Source organism: Macrobrachium nipponense, chromosome 4 (genome assembly GCF_015104395.2).
Source record: "Macrobrachium nipponense isolate FS-2020 chromosome 4, ASM1510439v2, whole genome shotgun sequence".
NCBI classification, from domain to species: Eukaryota; Metazoa; Arthropoda; class Malacostraca; order Decapoda; family Palaemonidae; genus Macrobrachium; species Macrobrachium nipponense.
The window spans coordinates 68,309,840-68,325,293 of NC_061100.1; positions in this window are offsets into that span (position 1 = coordinate 68,309,840).

The following is a 15,454-nucleotide window of genomic DNA, read 5'->3' on the forward strand; positions in this document are numbered from 1 at the left end:
AAGAGGTATGTTTTAAGCTGTCATGAATATCAAATAGCCGGGAAACCGATTCAAGTAATTCCCAGAGTTCCGTTGTGTAATATTCCTTCAGTAGGTGAATCTTTTGAGAATGTATTTATCAATATGGTCGGACCTTTGTCTAGAAATAAGGGTAGAGAAGATAACACAATTAATCTTGAGTATTATAAAAACAATTTAAGAGATGGTTGGCAACTAGCGAAGGAGAACGGGAGTCAAGGGGGGACTAAATGGAAACATGATCTTAGAGCGAAAGAGACAAATTTCAGTGTAATGGATATAGTTTTAGTACTAGTCCAAAAAGAAGGTTCCGCTTTACCTTATAAGTTCGAAGGTCCTTTTTCAGTGTTAGAGAAGAGGGGAAATATACATTATAGAATTAATATGGGTAAGAATAGAGCAAAGTCAAATAATGTAAATTTGCTTCAGAATTATAAAGAACGGCCCATACCATGGCCACCGCGAGTGTTCGATGTGACAGTGTTACTGAGAGAAATTAGTTTTGAGAAAATGCAAGAGGCGTTTTAGCATTTCAAAGTTTTAATCAGAGTTCAGAAAATGGAAAAAAGTAAGAGAAAAGGATAATGTGATAGCTAATAGCCTCTCTAAAGTTTTCAGAATGAGTAGCCTAATGACCGTTTTCTGTTTTTGCACGGATGAGTGTGTGACTTGACAGGCGCCGATGTGATGTGAGGAACGCCACGATTTCTGATGCAATTTTCCATCGAGATTCTTCTAAATCATTCCGATAATCTCGGGAGTCTGTGACATTCGCGATAGGCCCCGCTCCCAGAATGCCGTATAAATACGACGGACGAAGTAGGAGAAGGCAGATCATCAGTAAGAGCCACAGATCAGATTATCAGTGAGAGATCAGCAACAGAGATCATCAGAGTGAGATAAGAGAAGAACAAAGGATAAGAGAGAAGAAGGCACTCGTGACTTTGATTGGATTCTAGTCAAGTCGTCGTCAGGAGTGGACGACTGAGGCATTTCGACGTAGAGCAAGACTTCAGGGAAGAAACGTTCTGCAAGAGGTTTAGAGAAGTTCCTGCCCTTCCTTCGAGTATCAAGGATAGATATTATTTTCTGCAATACGGAGTCAAGAAGATGTCTGCAATTGCAGTTCTCCTTTTGTAAAGCCATCGCTTCAAGTCGCAAAACTGGCCAGCAAGTATTTGAATTGTCTCACTTCTTCCCCAGTTCACGCATTGTAATTTTTGCCTTTTTTTATGTAAATAGGAGATACCCTTCTGCATTTATCTTTGTAAGTAAGCTTGTTAATAAACCTTTGTTGTGTTAGTGTTTCTTTCTATATTCGTATCCCCAGTTTCAACTGTTGGTGTTGAATTCTTTTTGTTTATCATTATAACGAACTTGGAGCGGATCTCTCTCTCAGGGTTCGTAATGATATATATATATATATATATATATATATATATATATATATATTATATAAGATATCTATATATATATAATATATATATATATTATATATAGATATATATATATATATATATATATATATATATATATATATATATATATATATATATATATCTATATATATATATATATATATATATATATATATATATGTATATATATATATATATATATATATATATATATATATATATATATATATATATATATATATATATAATATATATATATATATATATATATATATATATATATATATATACTCAGATGAAAATGACAACAGTCATGTTATTAATTCGAGGCCAGTTAGGGGGTGTTACCTCCACTTTTGTACAATTTACGCCTTCATTTGTTCACATCTTTATCACCATGAAATAATCGAAATGACCCTTTGCCCCTTCACTTTGTATTGTGAGTTCATCTGTAAATACTTACATTAGTTCCTAATGTCTCAGAAAAGCATTTAACATATGCATTTCTTATTCTGGTTGGGTCTTTTTCACAAACCATTATCGTAATTTTTCTATACATTACTTCATTATTCTCCATTCCTCCCGTAATTTCAAGGTTTCTTTTCGAAACACAGTCCACATAGGCCAATTTATTTTCCCTATCAATGTTTCCTATATAGTTTTATTCCTTTTACATTCACAAATTATCACTTTGTTCCATTAGCTACCAAGGTTACATTTTGAGTTTCAGTGGTAAAATAAAAATATTTTTTTTTTTAGATATGAATTTAAAATTCCTAAGCCATATATAACTGGAAAACGAATCACAAAGAGCAGTTTCTTTTTGCAAAAGATATCAAGTTGGCAGGCTTTCTTTACGCGTCGAAAACATGTTTGTGAGCTGAATGCTAAATTCTTCCTTGCTGACTGCATGCAAATGTCAATTGTCGAGAAGATCCTGGAATTCGCCAGCAGCGAATCATGGAAATAGGCCACAATAAAGAAGTATTATATACCCACTACACTGAGTTGTTCGTGGTGGGAGTGGGATTTAAAAAAAAAAATTAACCCTTTTGGTTTTATTTGTAGAGGGTAATAATAACCCGGATTATGAACAACCAACTTATGGGAACATACCAGAAAATACTTTGAGATTACGAAGGAAATGTTAATTTTTTTTACATTTTCAAAGAGTATCTTTAAATGAATAAATACCACGATAAATTTGACACTGCTAGTGAAAATATTACTTCTAATAACCGACATAAACTAAGTTTTCTTTTCATTATTCATTCTTGAACTTACGCATTATAATATGGGTACATCCATTAGACTACATTTGAATTACTTAAACAAAATATTATATCTAAATCTTCTGTAATCATACTGTGCATTAAAAAACACTGTGACCTGACAAAGTTGGTTGGTATATCAGTGTCCTTCTCTCTTACCAATTTTACTAGTACTCCTGTCGCCAAGTTGTAGGCAGTTTTTATTTTATTTAATCAAGCCAGATCCTAATTTAGCCTTTTTAGGTTAGTAATTACTGAAGTAAATTTATCATCTTTGGACATTTTTTTCTGCTAGTCAGGATAATAATGACAAACCCTACATAACTAAAATATTTACCACTTACGACCACATTGTAGATCACCTCGTAATATTACACGTAATTTTACTTATCACCGTGATGGTACAATCATAATATTGTTGCAGCAATCGTTGTACACTTGAATTGGTCCTGAATGCACATCGACCTTTTTCTTTTACACCTCTGTGCTATAGCAGCACCAAATTTGTTATGGTTTCAATGTCCTAGGATGCTTATCTAAACGGATACTTTATTGCATGGTCAGAGAGCGAACTTGAAGGTAATTATTATGCACAATATTGAATATAGAATATATGAGAAATAACTATTTGCTCTATACCTTTCATTTTAGAGAGTGGCATAAGTTATGAAATCATAAAGTTATTTTGTTGTCTGTTTCGTGTTTCTGAATGAAAATACAAATTTCAAATAAGAGTAATAATATAAAGGTAAAAATATTTAATTGGATAGAAAATACTAAAATATAATTAATGTTAGTATAGTAACTTTTAAATTGTAAAATACAATGAATAAAGATTATTTGTATAAGTGACTGTTTTTTCCTCTATTTTTATTTAATTCTAGAGCACATCAGCTACACATGCGTGGTAACAACGGCTTTACGGGTTTTCCATACAAGAAGTTATTAAATACTTTTTTTATATAGATCAGATCTAAAGCGGAAGCTGTTGACTTCTAATAAGGAATGGTAATAGAACTGATTTAATTTTTCACTATAGTAAAATGAACTAAGTCTCTGAGTTAACCAGACAGATGGATGCTAAATTCTACAAAGTAATGATCATGAGGTTACAGAACTAAGGAAAATGCAAATGTAAGTTTATTGTTCTGACAAATTATTTGTAATTCAATTTTGATGATGTTTGATAGGCCCCTCCTGAGCTTTCTACTTACTTTGTGGATAAAAATCCAAAAACGATAGTAGAGTGCTGTAAGTGGGTGGATGTCTATGACACCCACCACCCACTACAGGGATCATTTAAAAATAAAATCCGTCCAGTTGCTCCCCACCCTGCCAACTCTCAGACAATGCAGCACCAAAATAATCAGCTGCATAAGCCTTTGTGTGGACGTTGTAACAAACCTGGGTACTCTTCAGAACAGTGCCATTCTAAAGCAGATCCTCAGCAGTATTGAAACCACCAAAAGAATAAGAATAACGGCTGCTGGCAATGGAACAAACGGCCAAAGTTTGATTTTAACAGGAGCCTCTGTGACTCGTGCAAGGTTCATGAGCACACCTCTTCCTTGCTTATTTCCTCGAAGGCTACCGCTCCCGCCATTGCCATGGCAGTGACAGACCCGTCAACTCTAGGCCTCCCTGCTCATGGCCCCGTATTTGTTGCTATCCCAGAGGCCACTATCCTGCCCACCATGTACAAGCATTCACAGATTCTGGTGCGCAGCTATCCATGATTCAAGAAAATAAAATTCCTCATGGAGCTAGGATTGAGATGCATAAATTAATTACAATTGAGAGCTTTAACCATGTTAAAATAATCCTGCCTGCCACCCGGTTTAGTAGGATCGCACGACCTCAGTGTTGGAAAATATGTACTTTGGCAGTGGCAACCTACATTCCTAGTATTTGTGGCGTCTTGTTAGGAACAGGACTTAAGCCTTCTCCTAATTTTGAACAGTCTCAGGGCCTTTACCCTTACCTTGCTCCAGACCAATTCTGCAGTTCTTCGAGACCTACCACAGCACAGCCAGTGCCCCTTGAAGGTATCAGGCTGTGCCATGCTCTGCCCCTTATGTGCACTGAGGCACGTTTGAATCCTCTTACTCCGGCGGATTCCAGCCTCAGTGCCAGTGCCAAGGCAAGAGTTACGTCTTCCCCACGAAGCTCCCGTACAGGCTACTTCTCCGAAACCTTCGTCTTGACTCCGTTACTGCCGCTGGAATCAGTGGAAGGGCCAATTCCACCCAGAATTCCCCAGGACACACCTGACTATAGCAGAAGATCCACCAAAGGCGCATCCTCGCAAATTGCCCCTGCTCTTCCCCTTTGTTAGCACCTAACCAGTCCAGGTGTAAGGACTCTGCCGACCCTCAGTTGACTGAAGAACTTCAGGAACCGAGTCAAGCAGCGTTAGGCAGGGGGTGGGGTGGAGTGGGATGGAGTGGGGTGGAGTGGGGTGGATGCCAGTGTTCCGACTGTCACAGCCGTTGGAGTAGATGCTATTACGGCATCTTCCAAAAACTTGCTTGTTTCAAGTCCCCCCATGGCGCCGTGAAACCGACCTCGAAGAGGTTGAATAAAATAAGGTGGAGGACGTCGAGGATTTCAGAACCCTGGAGGAGCCACTAGGCTCTCTCTGCACTAGTGCCCTGGCACAGTGCTACATTCTTTTAGAAAATTCCATTCCTTCTCCATCCAGAGGAGAGTGCCAGATTCTGCTACTTTGACTTCCTTTGTGACTTCCCGTATCCTCTCATTTATAATTTCCTTCCCTCTTTATCGTAGCCTCTAAGGCACTTTTTCCTACTGTATGCTCTGCTTAGGCAACGCCCAATTGCCAGCAATTTTGGCATTAGGAATTAGTATGTCGTTAAGAACTGGTATGATGGTCTCCGCAAGCTTGTGACGATTGCCTTTAAAAATTCCCCAGACCTATCACAATAAGTGCCACCTCTGGCACCATATTCATTTACAGGAGACTAGAACACACTTATAGCCAAATAGAATGCTATATATTTACCTTGGTCTACCATGGTGATATTGTTAAAAGCATGGCTCCATTTTTGGATATTATCTGTTTATTTTATATGTGTGATTGATAATTCTCTAGTCTCTATCATTTGTGTTTTTTATTCTCCACTGAGAATCATCCATTTTTGCTCTTAGTTCTACCTTTTATCTTTTTTATAATGCTCCCTCTTGAAAATTTTCATTTTGTTATCTTTCTCAACAGAAAAGTTAAATATTATTTAGCCCAAATGAATGAGAAACCTTAAGGAGTAACTTCATAACCAGGCTGGCACCGGGTCAATTGTATTATAAGATCGCGGGGTCCCTAACACCCCTATAAAACGCATCTGTAATGCCCTTCATGGCCAATTAACAGCATGAATTGCAATAGGTTAAATAGATGTTATTCATAACTAAATATATTACTCACCCTTATAGAATAAGATTAGATATGTTTTTGTTTAATGAGATGGAATTACCTACTCACTCAGTCATTAAAATGTATTACTTTCAGTCATTTACATTGGAATATGATTATAAGTAAAAATTTGGAAATTAAATTTATAGAGCATTGTCAAATTTTAACTATTAGATCTAATTATAGAGTGAAGGTCAAAGAATTGCCATTTCTTACTCGTAAAAAAAGGGACTTTCCCAAAAGAAAATTAACTTTGCCTTTAGTAAGGTTATCTTGCAAGACGCCCAATGGCAAACTAATATACTTATAACTCGTGATTGCAAGACAATAAGTTTAGGTGTTTGTGTTCTAAAACATCAACAAATTTCATTAGTCTAAGTGATCAGATTCCTCAGAGGGGAAAGAAAGAGAATTATTTCATTGCAAAATGGCCATTTGCCACTCAGTGTAACACAAATCAAGTTTTTTTTTTTTAACAAACAAGGCACCTCTTTCGCTCTCTCTCGCCAATCTGCACATCCCTTTCTTTGACTTTCCTGCCGTGTGCCCCATCTTCCAGAATTTGGAACTCAGTGGCAGCTCCCAGAAGCCAAGAATTAATCGTAAAGCAGCAAGAGTGTACACAAAGTTAACAAAAGCGGTCACTGAGGGGATCTTGCTCTCAGACACCACACATCTAGCCAAAACCGCAGCTCCTTATCTGCTGAGCTGCCCTTGTCCTTTGTGTTTCCACCTGGCTGCAAGCTATACCCTACCTGATGGTATTTGAGTGCATCAATCGGCACCCTTTAAGAAGCTGAGACCATTGATCAAACAATGAAGTACGGACATAATGTGGCAGTCACTTGTATCTCCTTACAGTATTTTTCATCTCTGTGTTCTGTGCAAATGTTCTTAGCTTTCTCTTGTCATCCCCTCACAGCTGTGCTCCCTTGCTTTATGAAGCTAATATAATTAAAGTGTTGTGGTTCCCTTGTATGTGATTTACTAGTGTTCATTGCTTGAATGACCTCCCGGTATTAGCAGTCGTTAAGATAAATTACTAGGGGAGATAGAGATACCGTAAGTCGGTGTCATGTTCTATGTTTCACACCCTACCATTCAGTACAATATCTTTCTGTGAAGCAATTCAGTCACTTCTTGACCTTTCAGGGAATTCTGGGAATGTAAGATTTATATTAAGTAAGTCTGAAGATTTTGTGGCATCACCGCATTTGATCAGTATTTTGTGTGTCGCACATGTTTATAGAGCAATACCTCATTCCAGGTATCCTACCGCCTTCATGCCTGCTGTAAGAAGTGGATTACTTTATCTTTAAATGCTCTGGGCACCCCCATCATGTGATTCCAGTACTGCAAGCAACTTGTTTTCTCAATAACAAGTTGGACCTTGAGAGTCCTAGCACCCTTATGGCACTCGTGCAGCAACATAGGAGGCAGTTACGGTTCCTCCATTGAAAGATGACAGATCTATAATTTATCAACAAGGGTGTTTATGATACACCTACATGGGATTCACAAAGTGGTAAAAGTCCTGCCTACATTGAAAGCAATTATGGTTCCTCCACTATTTAATATTGAGTGTGCTTTTTAATCATTGTAACTGCTTGGGAATCTTTGTTTTAAATTCTTATGAACTATTAACTTGGAAGAAAGATACCAGTAGCTTTTAGTATTCAGTATTTAGTATTCAGCTATTATTTTTCACTTAAAAAGAAAGCTAGCGGGTTTCCTATCTCTTGAAGGCTAGACGGTGATTAATTGCTTATTAAATCCTACATGGGACTATGAGTAGTCATCCCTTAGTTAATTCCATGCTACGTTTCAAATATTCCTGTTCGAGTGCAACGTTTTCATCTTCATGTAACTTCTCTTCCTTAAATGTGACACATCTCCTTTAAATCCTAATTAATGAGAAGGATATTTTATCAATTTTGATATAGCACTTGCATCAGTGCAATCCCACCTATAGAAATATAAAATATTACATAGGACTGATAGCCTTTGACAAGCAAATAAAATTACTGTTTTGTGTATAAACCAATTTAAAGTACTAGGTAACCATATTCTGAGGTTTTACCCCCATATAATTATAATCATGCACTCTATTACCCAACAACTGCCTGGTACTTCTTTAAATTAAAACTTGTTCATATGTGCTCATTTCATTTTGTTTGCTTCTAACACAACATACTCTCATGCACATTGCTGTACTGCACATCCTTTTGAATTTTTGCCTTGTTCTTATTGAACAATACTTCTGCACTACATGTTACTGGTGGGTCTGTGGGCAAGTTAAGCCCCTCCTTCCTCAGAGTAAATCATTTGCTCTTAGCAGGCTCCACCTGTGTGCATGTCAAGCATTTCCTATGTTTCTATGCACACCCTGAGTATGTGTCCTTGTCCACTGCATGGCATCTAATTTTACGCTGTTCTTCATAAACAAGCCTACTGGTCTTCGTAACAGCCAATTATTCCTTGGAGCCAATCACACATCTGCATTTGGCATCCTTTTTTTTAAGCCTGGTGCAAGTTAAGCCTATCATTCCTCATAAACAACCAACACATTGGTGCCCAGTTACCCACACTATCTACAGAGAGAGCTTTTGTAAGGTGCACCTATTGACACTTTCGTGCACTTACTAATTTTGTATACACCCTGACCAGATCAGAGTGCCATTTCATATTCAGCACAGTTGCTTGCGTGACCTTTCTAAACATTTGTGCATTTCTGGGGAAGGTCCAACCCCACTCAAACCATCAGCAACATGTCCACCAAGGTACGGAATCTTCATGGAGGTAAGAAAGAAAATACGAATTGCAACTGGGAAGATTGAGGCAAGAGGAGAAAAAAATGAAGGAAAGCAAAAACAGCATGAACTATAATTAATTCAAAACGTCATACAATGAGCATCTCCGCTCCCACCTCTCCTGACAAAAACGTGTTTCAAAAGTTATAACTTTCATTACAACTCAGTTTTACTCGAAGAAAAGTAATGTTTCCCAATTTCTTCACTAAGCATTATCAAGCCAATGATTTAAAGATTTTAACGATAAATGAATTATGCACATCAGTAAAACAAATGTTACAATATGTATAATAAAAAATAATCATGAAATCTTAAGATAAAATATATTCTTTCATTCCTTATATGACATCGCAGTGTATTCATCATTTATCAGCTTGTGTTTCATACAGTATCGTAGCTTAAATGTTATAGATGACTATGCTACCAAACAGTTATAGGTAGGGCTTATCAATACGAAAATAACAAGCTAAAGATTAAGAATATTAATCTCTCTCTCTCTCATCTTCGTGTAATCACGTCCTGGTCACGTGACCAGCCAATGACGTCGTCATCATGATCATGATCCATTGATAGAAGTAGTCTTATGGGGTAAAAAGAAAAATAAGACGTCATTATCGTCATTCTAATTATCACTATCACACTCCCTCAAATCCTATATGGAAATCTCTATATGAAAAATGTATAATGATATATAAAAAAAGCAATAATGTGAGGGATATAGGAGGAATGAAAAAAGATTGTAGAGAAAGAAAATCTAGTGGGATGAATAAATTTCTTCTCTGCGTAGTTTTTTTTTTCTCATTTAGAGATTTCCAATATAGGATATGAGAGAGGGAGACCTTAATAATGATGGTGACGATGATGACATGAATTTTTTCGTTTCCCCCACAAGACTACTTTTATCGAGGGACCATGATGATGATGATGATGATGTCACGACTGGTAATGTGACTAGGACGTGACTACATGAAGATGAGAGAGAGGGAGATTAAGAGAAAGGAGGAACAAGAAACCTGAAGACAGCAATAACAAGCCTTGGGACAAGAGAAGGAAAAGGATTAACAGCAAGAAGTAGCCTTGAAAGAAAAGGAACTTGAGATTGAGATATCCAAACAGGACAGTGCCATGGCACTGGCCAGACACTGAGCCAACTATCCATCCCTGGCCTTCACTTCTTCCATTATATAGAGTATCAATCATCTCATGCCTCACTGGAATGGCACAGAGCGAGAGGTGTGGCTGGAACAGGTGGAAAGCTTCTTTAACGAGTACAAGCCTAAAGAGACCAAGAGGGTCATGATCCTAGTAAAACACATGGCTGGAAAGGGACAAGATGCCCTAAATTCTTTGGATGGTGATAAAGGAAACCTGAGGCAGTCATGTCAAAGCCTATTCCAACCAGAAATCCCAGTCTACCAATATTGTAGAGATTATATAGCCAGTTTTATGGCTACATTTGTAAGAAAGAGGAGCATTGCACAAATTTCAGTGATTGTCCCGGAAAGATATCTGCCATCGTTGCTTGGGTGCCACTCATCGATCCTCTGTGGGGCCAATTTTTGTTGCACCTCCTCGAGGTCGTCACCGTACTCAACAGGTCTCTGCATTTGTGGACACGGGTGCTCAAATTTTCCTTATAAGGCGAGCCAAGGTGCCTAACGTGGCAACCATTGAATGAAAACCCATTACTATTGAAGGCATCAATAATTTGATGCTGACATTCCCGACTGTCCGATTCAGGGTCACCAGCCACCACAAACATAGGATTTGTATGACTGGATTAACCAATCATAGTCCCAGAGGCAATGGCCTCCTCCGAAGACAGAACCCCCTTCCACAGCCCTTCTTTGGGTCAATCATAGGTCCTAACTTTTTTGACTCTCCATCAGGTGGTGATGTTCATTGCAGCCCTTCATTCCCTACATGCTAACATGTATTTAAAAATTTATATTATATAAGCTGTCTACTATTGCAAAAGCAAGACCTTCGTGTCTTTGGGCCATATTAAAAGTTTATTGCATCTCATTTTGAATTTAAAGCATTTTCAATATTTGCTTCACCTTCTTAATTAGCTTATTTGATGCATTGCTCTTACCACTGCATGCATTTACCATAAAGTATTAGAAGTGGCCATTTATATATGTAAAATTGACATTTGAATCAGTACTTTCCATCCAGTTAGGGTCAGAATATATGCATAAAGGGGAGCTGTTATAGAATTCAGTCCTGCTATTTTATATAAAACCTCTATTAATAATATAAAAGAACTATAGTACAGGAAGGGGTATGGGGTTAGTTTTCAGCAGAGCAAGGTAGGAAATGTCTCAGTCCTTTGTTTCTCCGCTTTTCTAAAATTCCATGTATTGTCTTGACCTGCCTTAGACAATAGATGGAATTTGAGAGAAGGGGAGAAATAAAGGACTTGTATTGTCTTGACATGCCTTAAAACTAACCACGGTGGAGGGGGGGCGGGGGGCCAAGCCAGCCTAACCCAGTGCTGGTCCTAAGCCTGGATAAATAGGGAGGGTTGGAGTCAGGAAGGGCATCCATCTGAAAAATATCCTGCTAGAACTTTTATGAAATATGTCTTACAAGAAATGAGAATAGGGCTAGGCTGTCACCCATAAGTGACCCACAGATATATCGGTAGATATTCGCTGTATGCAGGAGACAAGATGGAAAGGTAACAAACAAGGGAACTTGGTGGGGGGGGGGGGGGGTTATCAGCTAATCTATAGCACAGCAAATAAAGAAGGCAGAAATGGTGTTGGAATAATTCTGTCAAATGAAATAAAGAAGGAAATCTCTGAAGCAAATAGAAGAAATAATAGGATTATCTGGGTGAGGCTGAATGTTGAAAATTGCACTGTTTACAGATTTAGTGCATATACACTCCCGATAGAATGCTCAGATGAAGAGAAAGATCGCTTTTGGTCAGACTTAGAGGAGGAAATGGAAAAGGTACTAGCAGATGAAAGATGCCTTGTCGGCGGAGATCTGAATGGGCACGTAACTACAGTATATATTATTACTTTCCCGGCTGGCAATCTGTAGTTTTATAATCTCGGTCATTTGCGGGTTTGGGATATGAAGGAAAAAACAGGAGAGAGATAAGCTTACATGCATGCAATGGAGGACATGCAAAAATGGTAATCGAGGGAACGCTTAACACAGGTGTATTCTTCTTAGCCACACAGATGGCCTGTTATTATTACGTTAACTATACTAGTGCACAACCGGACAGCAGGTTAGACTTATTAACACTCATGGTGACGCACGTCTTTGTGTGGCGGCCGATGGGAACGAGACTGCGGGGGCACTCACTGGGCACTCTCGACCCAGTTTGTCTGTTCACTATGGGATCCGCTAACGAACTCATTTTGACCGGTACTGCGGCCTGTTTCAAATGCCCCCTACACACAGCATCGTTATGCAAGAGGCTGATTGGTTATTCTGGCTCCTAAGACACAAGGGCCAATCAAGAAGGGATATAGAGATGCGTGGCACTTTTTCGAACTGCCAAAACCACGCCAACTTGTAACGTCTTAGGCGGTTGCCTTGTTTTGTTAACACATACACTTGGTATCACTTATAACGGTTTCATGGGACATCAGACTATCACGGAAAAGGAATATTCAAAACTATCAAATCAGCTCATCCCTCCCTCCCCATTTCTTGCGTCCCGCAAGACATACACTGATCTTATGATTTGCGTATTGTTGTTCTTCTTTGAGTGCCCCACCGCCTTTGAGTGCCTTACCATCCAGTTTGTGCAAAATTTTAAACTATTAGGATAGGGCCATTTGGCGTGTTACAAACACAAGTTACAACAAATGAATCTCACGCCTCGCCTCACAATGTGTCATACAGAAAAAACAATTTAGGTTCACATTCAATAATATCAATAAGAAAATGGACAGTCACAGCTCCAGCTCGAAACAGCTAAATTCATAAACAAAAATTCACATAACATGAGTCAAAAATTAAACATTACTCATAAGAAATTTGGTAAAAGCATAAGAAAACTTACTGAGTTCCTTCTGCAACACAATAAAAAAATAAATAAAAAATAAAAATTCAAAGATTACTCACAAAAATAACTTTTTTTTCCAAAATAACTACACACTCCCACATCATTGATGGAAGATCATAAATTTCTGACAAAGCATACGCAGCATTGACAATGATATGAAATTTTGGACACAGCATAATTGCCATCAATAGAAATTAATAAAAATTAGATACATTGCAATAAGATGTTTAATACGACTTGAAAAGCAATAAAATTAATAATTCAATAAAAAATAATACAATTATGAATACATAGACTCACTCATTATATGCTTGGAACTGTAACAAAATGTTTTAAAAATTAGACATCAATTTCTCAGCAATAACTGACATGAAACAAAAGTGCATAAGAATGTTTTTATGATATTCTCTGTTCACTTTGTGACGGACACATTTATTCATGAATCGCGCTGGTATGCTACGCAAGGCATCTAGTACATGCACTTACAAATTATGTGGATGGTTAGCTTTATCGAAGACTGAGGAACGGTGGCACAACAAGTTACCCTTTTTTTTTCTTTCTTTCTTTTATTAAGCATTTATCTCGAGCATGTTCAAAAAACTGTGACTTGTCAGTCAACTCCCTTACACACTAGCAAACCCACACACACTCATCACATGCACACTCCCATGGCACTCGCTCAGCAATTTCACACAACAGCTTACTCACTTGCCTCTGTTTTCTGTGCAACTCACCCACAGGTGTAACTGAAACATTTAACTGTATGTGTCGCAGTTCCCCTCTCTCTTTGGCTCGTGCGTTACAGTATACTCTTGGGAAGATCTTCTGCTACTCTCATTACTTTTTTTTTTATATGATCAATCCCCACAATGCAAACTCTAACAGTTGTTTGATCCTACGATCTTTTTGAGAAACTAACATTCTTAAGGCATCTCTATATCATGGATAAAAAACACAATTTGTTCTCACTTCATCATCAAATTTAAAAATTACTTCTCTTTCCCAAAGAAAATCTAACTACTCTTTCAACAAATATATCAGACTACTCTTTCAACAAATATATTAGTCTCGCTACTTTATTCAAACTCTTTAATTAATTTACGTTAATAATTTCTTCAACGAATATATCAGTCTTGTTACTTTACTCAGACGAACACTTTAATGAATTTACGTTCATAATTTCTTCAACAAATATATCAGTCTTGTTACTTTACTCAGACGAACACTTTAACGAACTTACTTTAATAATTCTGTCTTTAAACCTTAACTACAATTCTTCGATGGGGACAATGGGATGCGTTGTCGTTCGTGATACTTTAAATGTGATCAGAACACGGCCTAAGAGAACCATCTTTTTTTTTTCTCTTATTTTTTTATAAAAATTTTTTTCCAATGTTACTTTTTACAAATTCCCTATCTGCATTTCCCTAACACAACATACCATTGATGACACTACTAAAGGCTTACACAACTCGTTCATTGTGCAGTCGAACTAATACTAATATTACTATCAGTGACAATTTTTAGCAATCACGACGGCTTCTAGGCGGGGCGGGGTTTCCCACCTCCGGGGGTGTGATGGGTATCCTCTCATCACATCCCCATAGTATCCCAAGACACTATCCCGTAACTGTCCCTCTCTGCCAAACGGTTGAGATGTTCCCGTTTTCTATGCAATTTGCTCACAAGTCAGCAACTCTATTAGTGCCAGCAGCGGTGCCGGCGATCGCTGCTGATGCTATTAGTTTGTTTGTATCTTCTTCACATCGAGCCTGGATTCTCTCACTGGTTACTGGCTGTCATCTGACATCTATCAACTATTCTTAATTCTAACATCGCGTCATCCTATCCATACCTTAGGCAGGTATCATGACTTCCTTCACGGGTAGAGGTTGGTAAGGGAACTTCTGCACTATTCACCTTGTTAATACCATCCCTCTACTCTTCAATAGATCGGCGATCCAAAGTAAAAAAGGTGGTGGGAACTTCCCCGCCTTCCCACGGCGTCACGGGGGAGAGGCTTTGGTCGACCTCTCTCTGTCCCAGCATTCTTGACTCTTGGGTAGATAGGTTGTTCTCTACTTCCCTACTTCTCAGGTGGGAATTTGTATCCCCTTCCCTCACAACAAGGCAATAAGGCGTCCCTTGTTCCCGGGCACTGCATAACAGACCCGCACGGCACTGGGGGTAACCAGGGGTACTACCTTCCCGGCATTACCTCCATGCCATCTCCTGCTACTGCCAACTTCCGTCCTTCCTGGTGAGGTTGGACTGCTCGCCATCTCTCCATTCAAAATGACATCGTTACTCCTCTACTTGGTCTGCTACACGAGTTGGTTACTCGGGGGGTCATGAAGGGTCACGAAGGGTGTTCGGGTGCCACCACCGTCGTTTGAATTGGCGCTGCAACAGTCCATTTTTAATTCTCCACACTAGTCTTTGTCTGTTCGTATGTCTCGTACGGATTTTTCCAA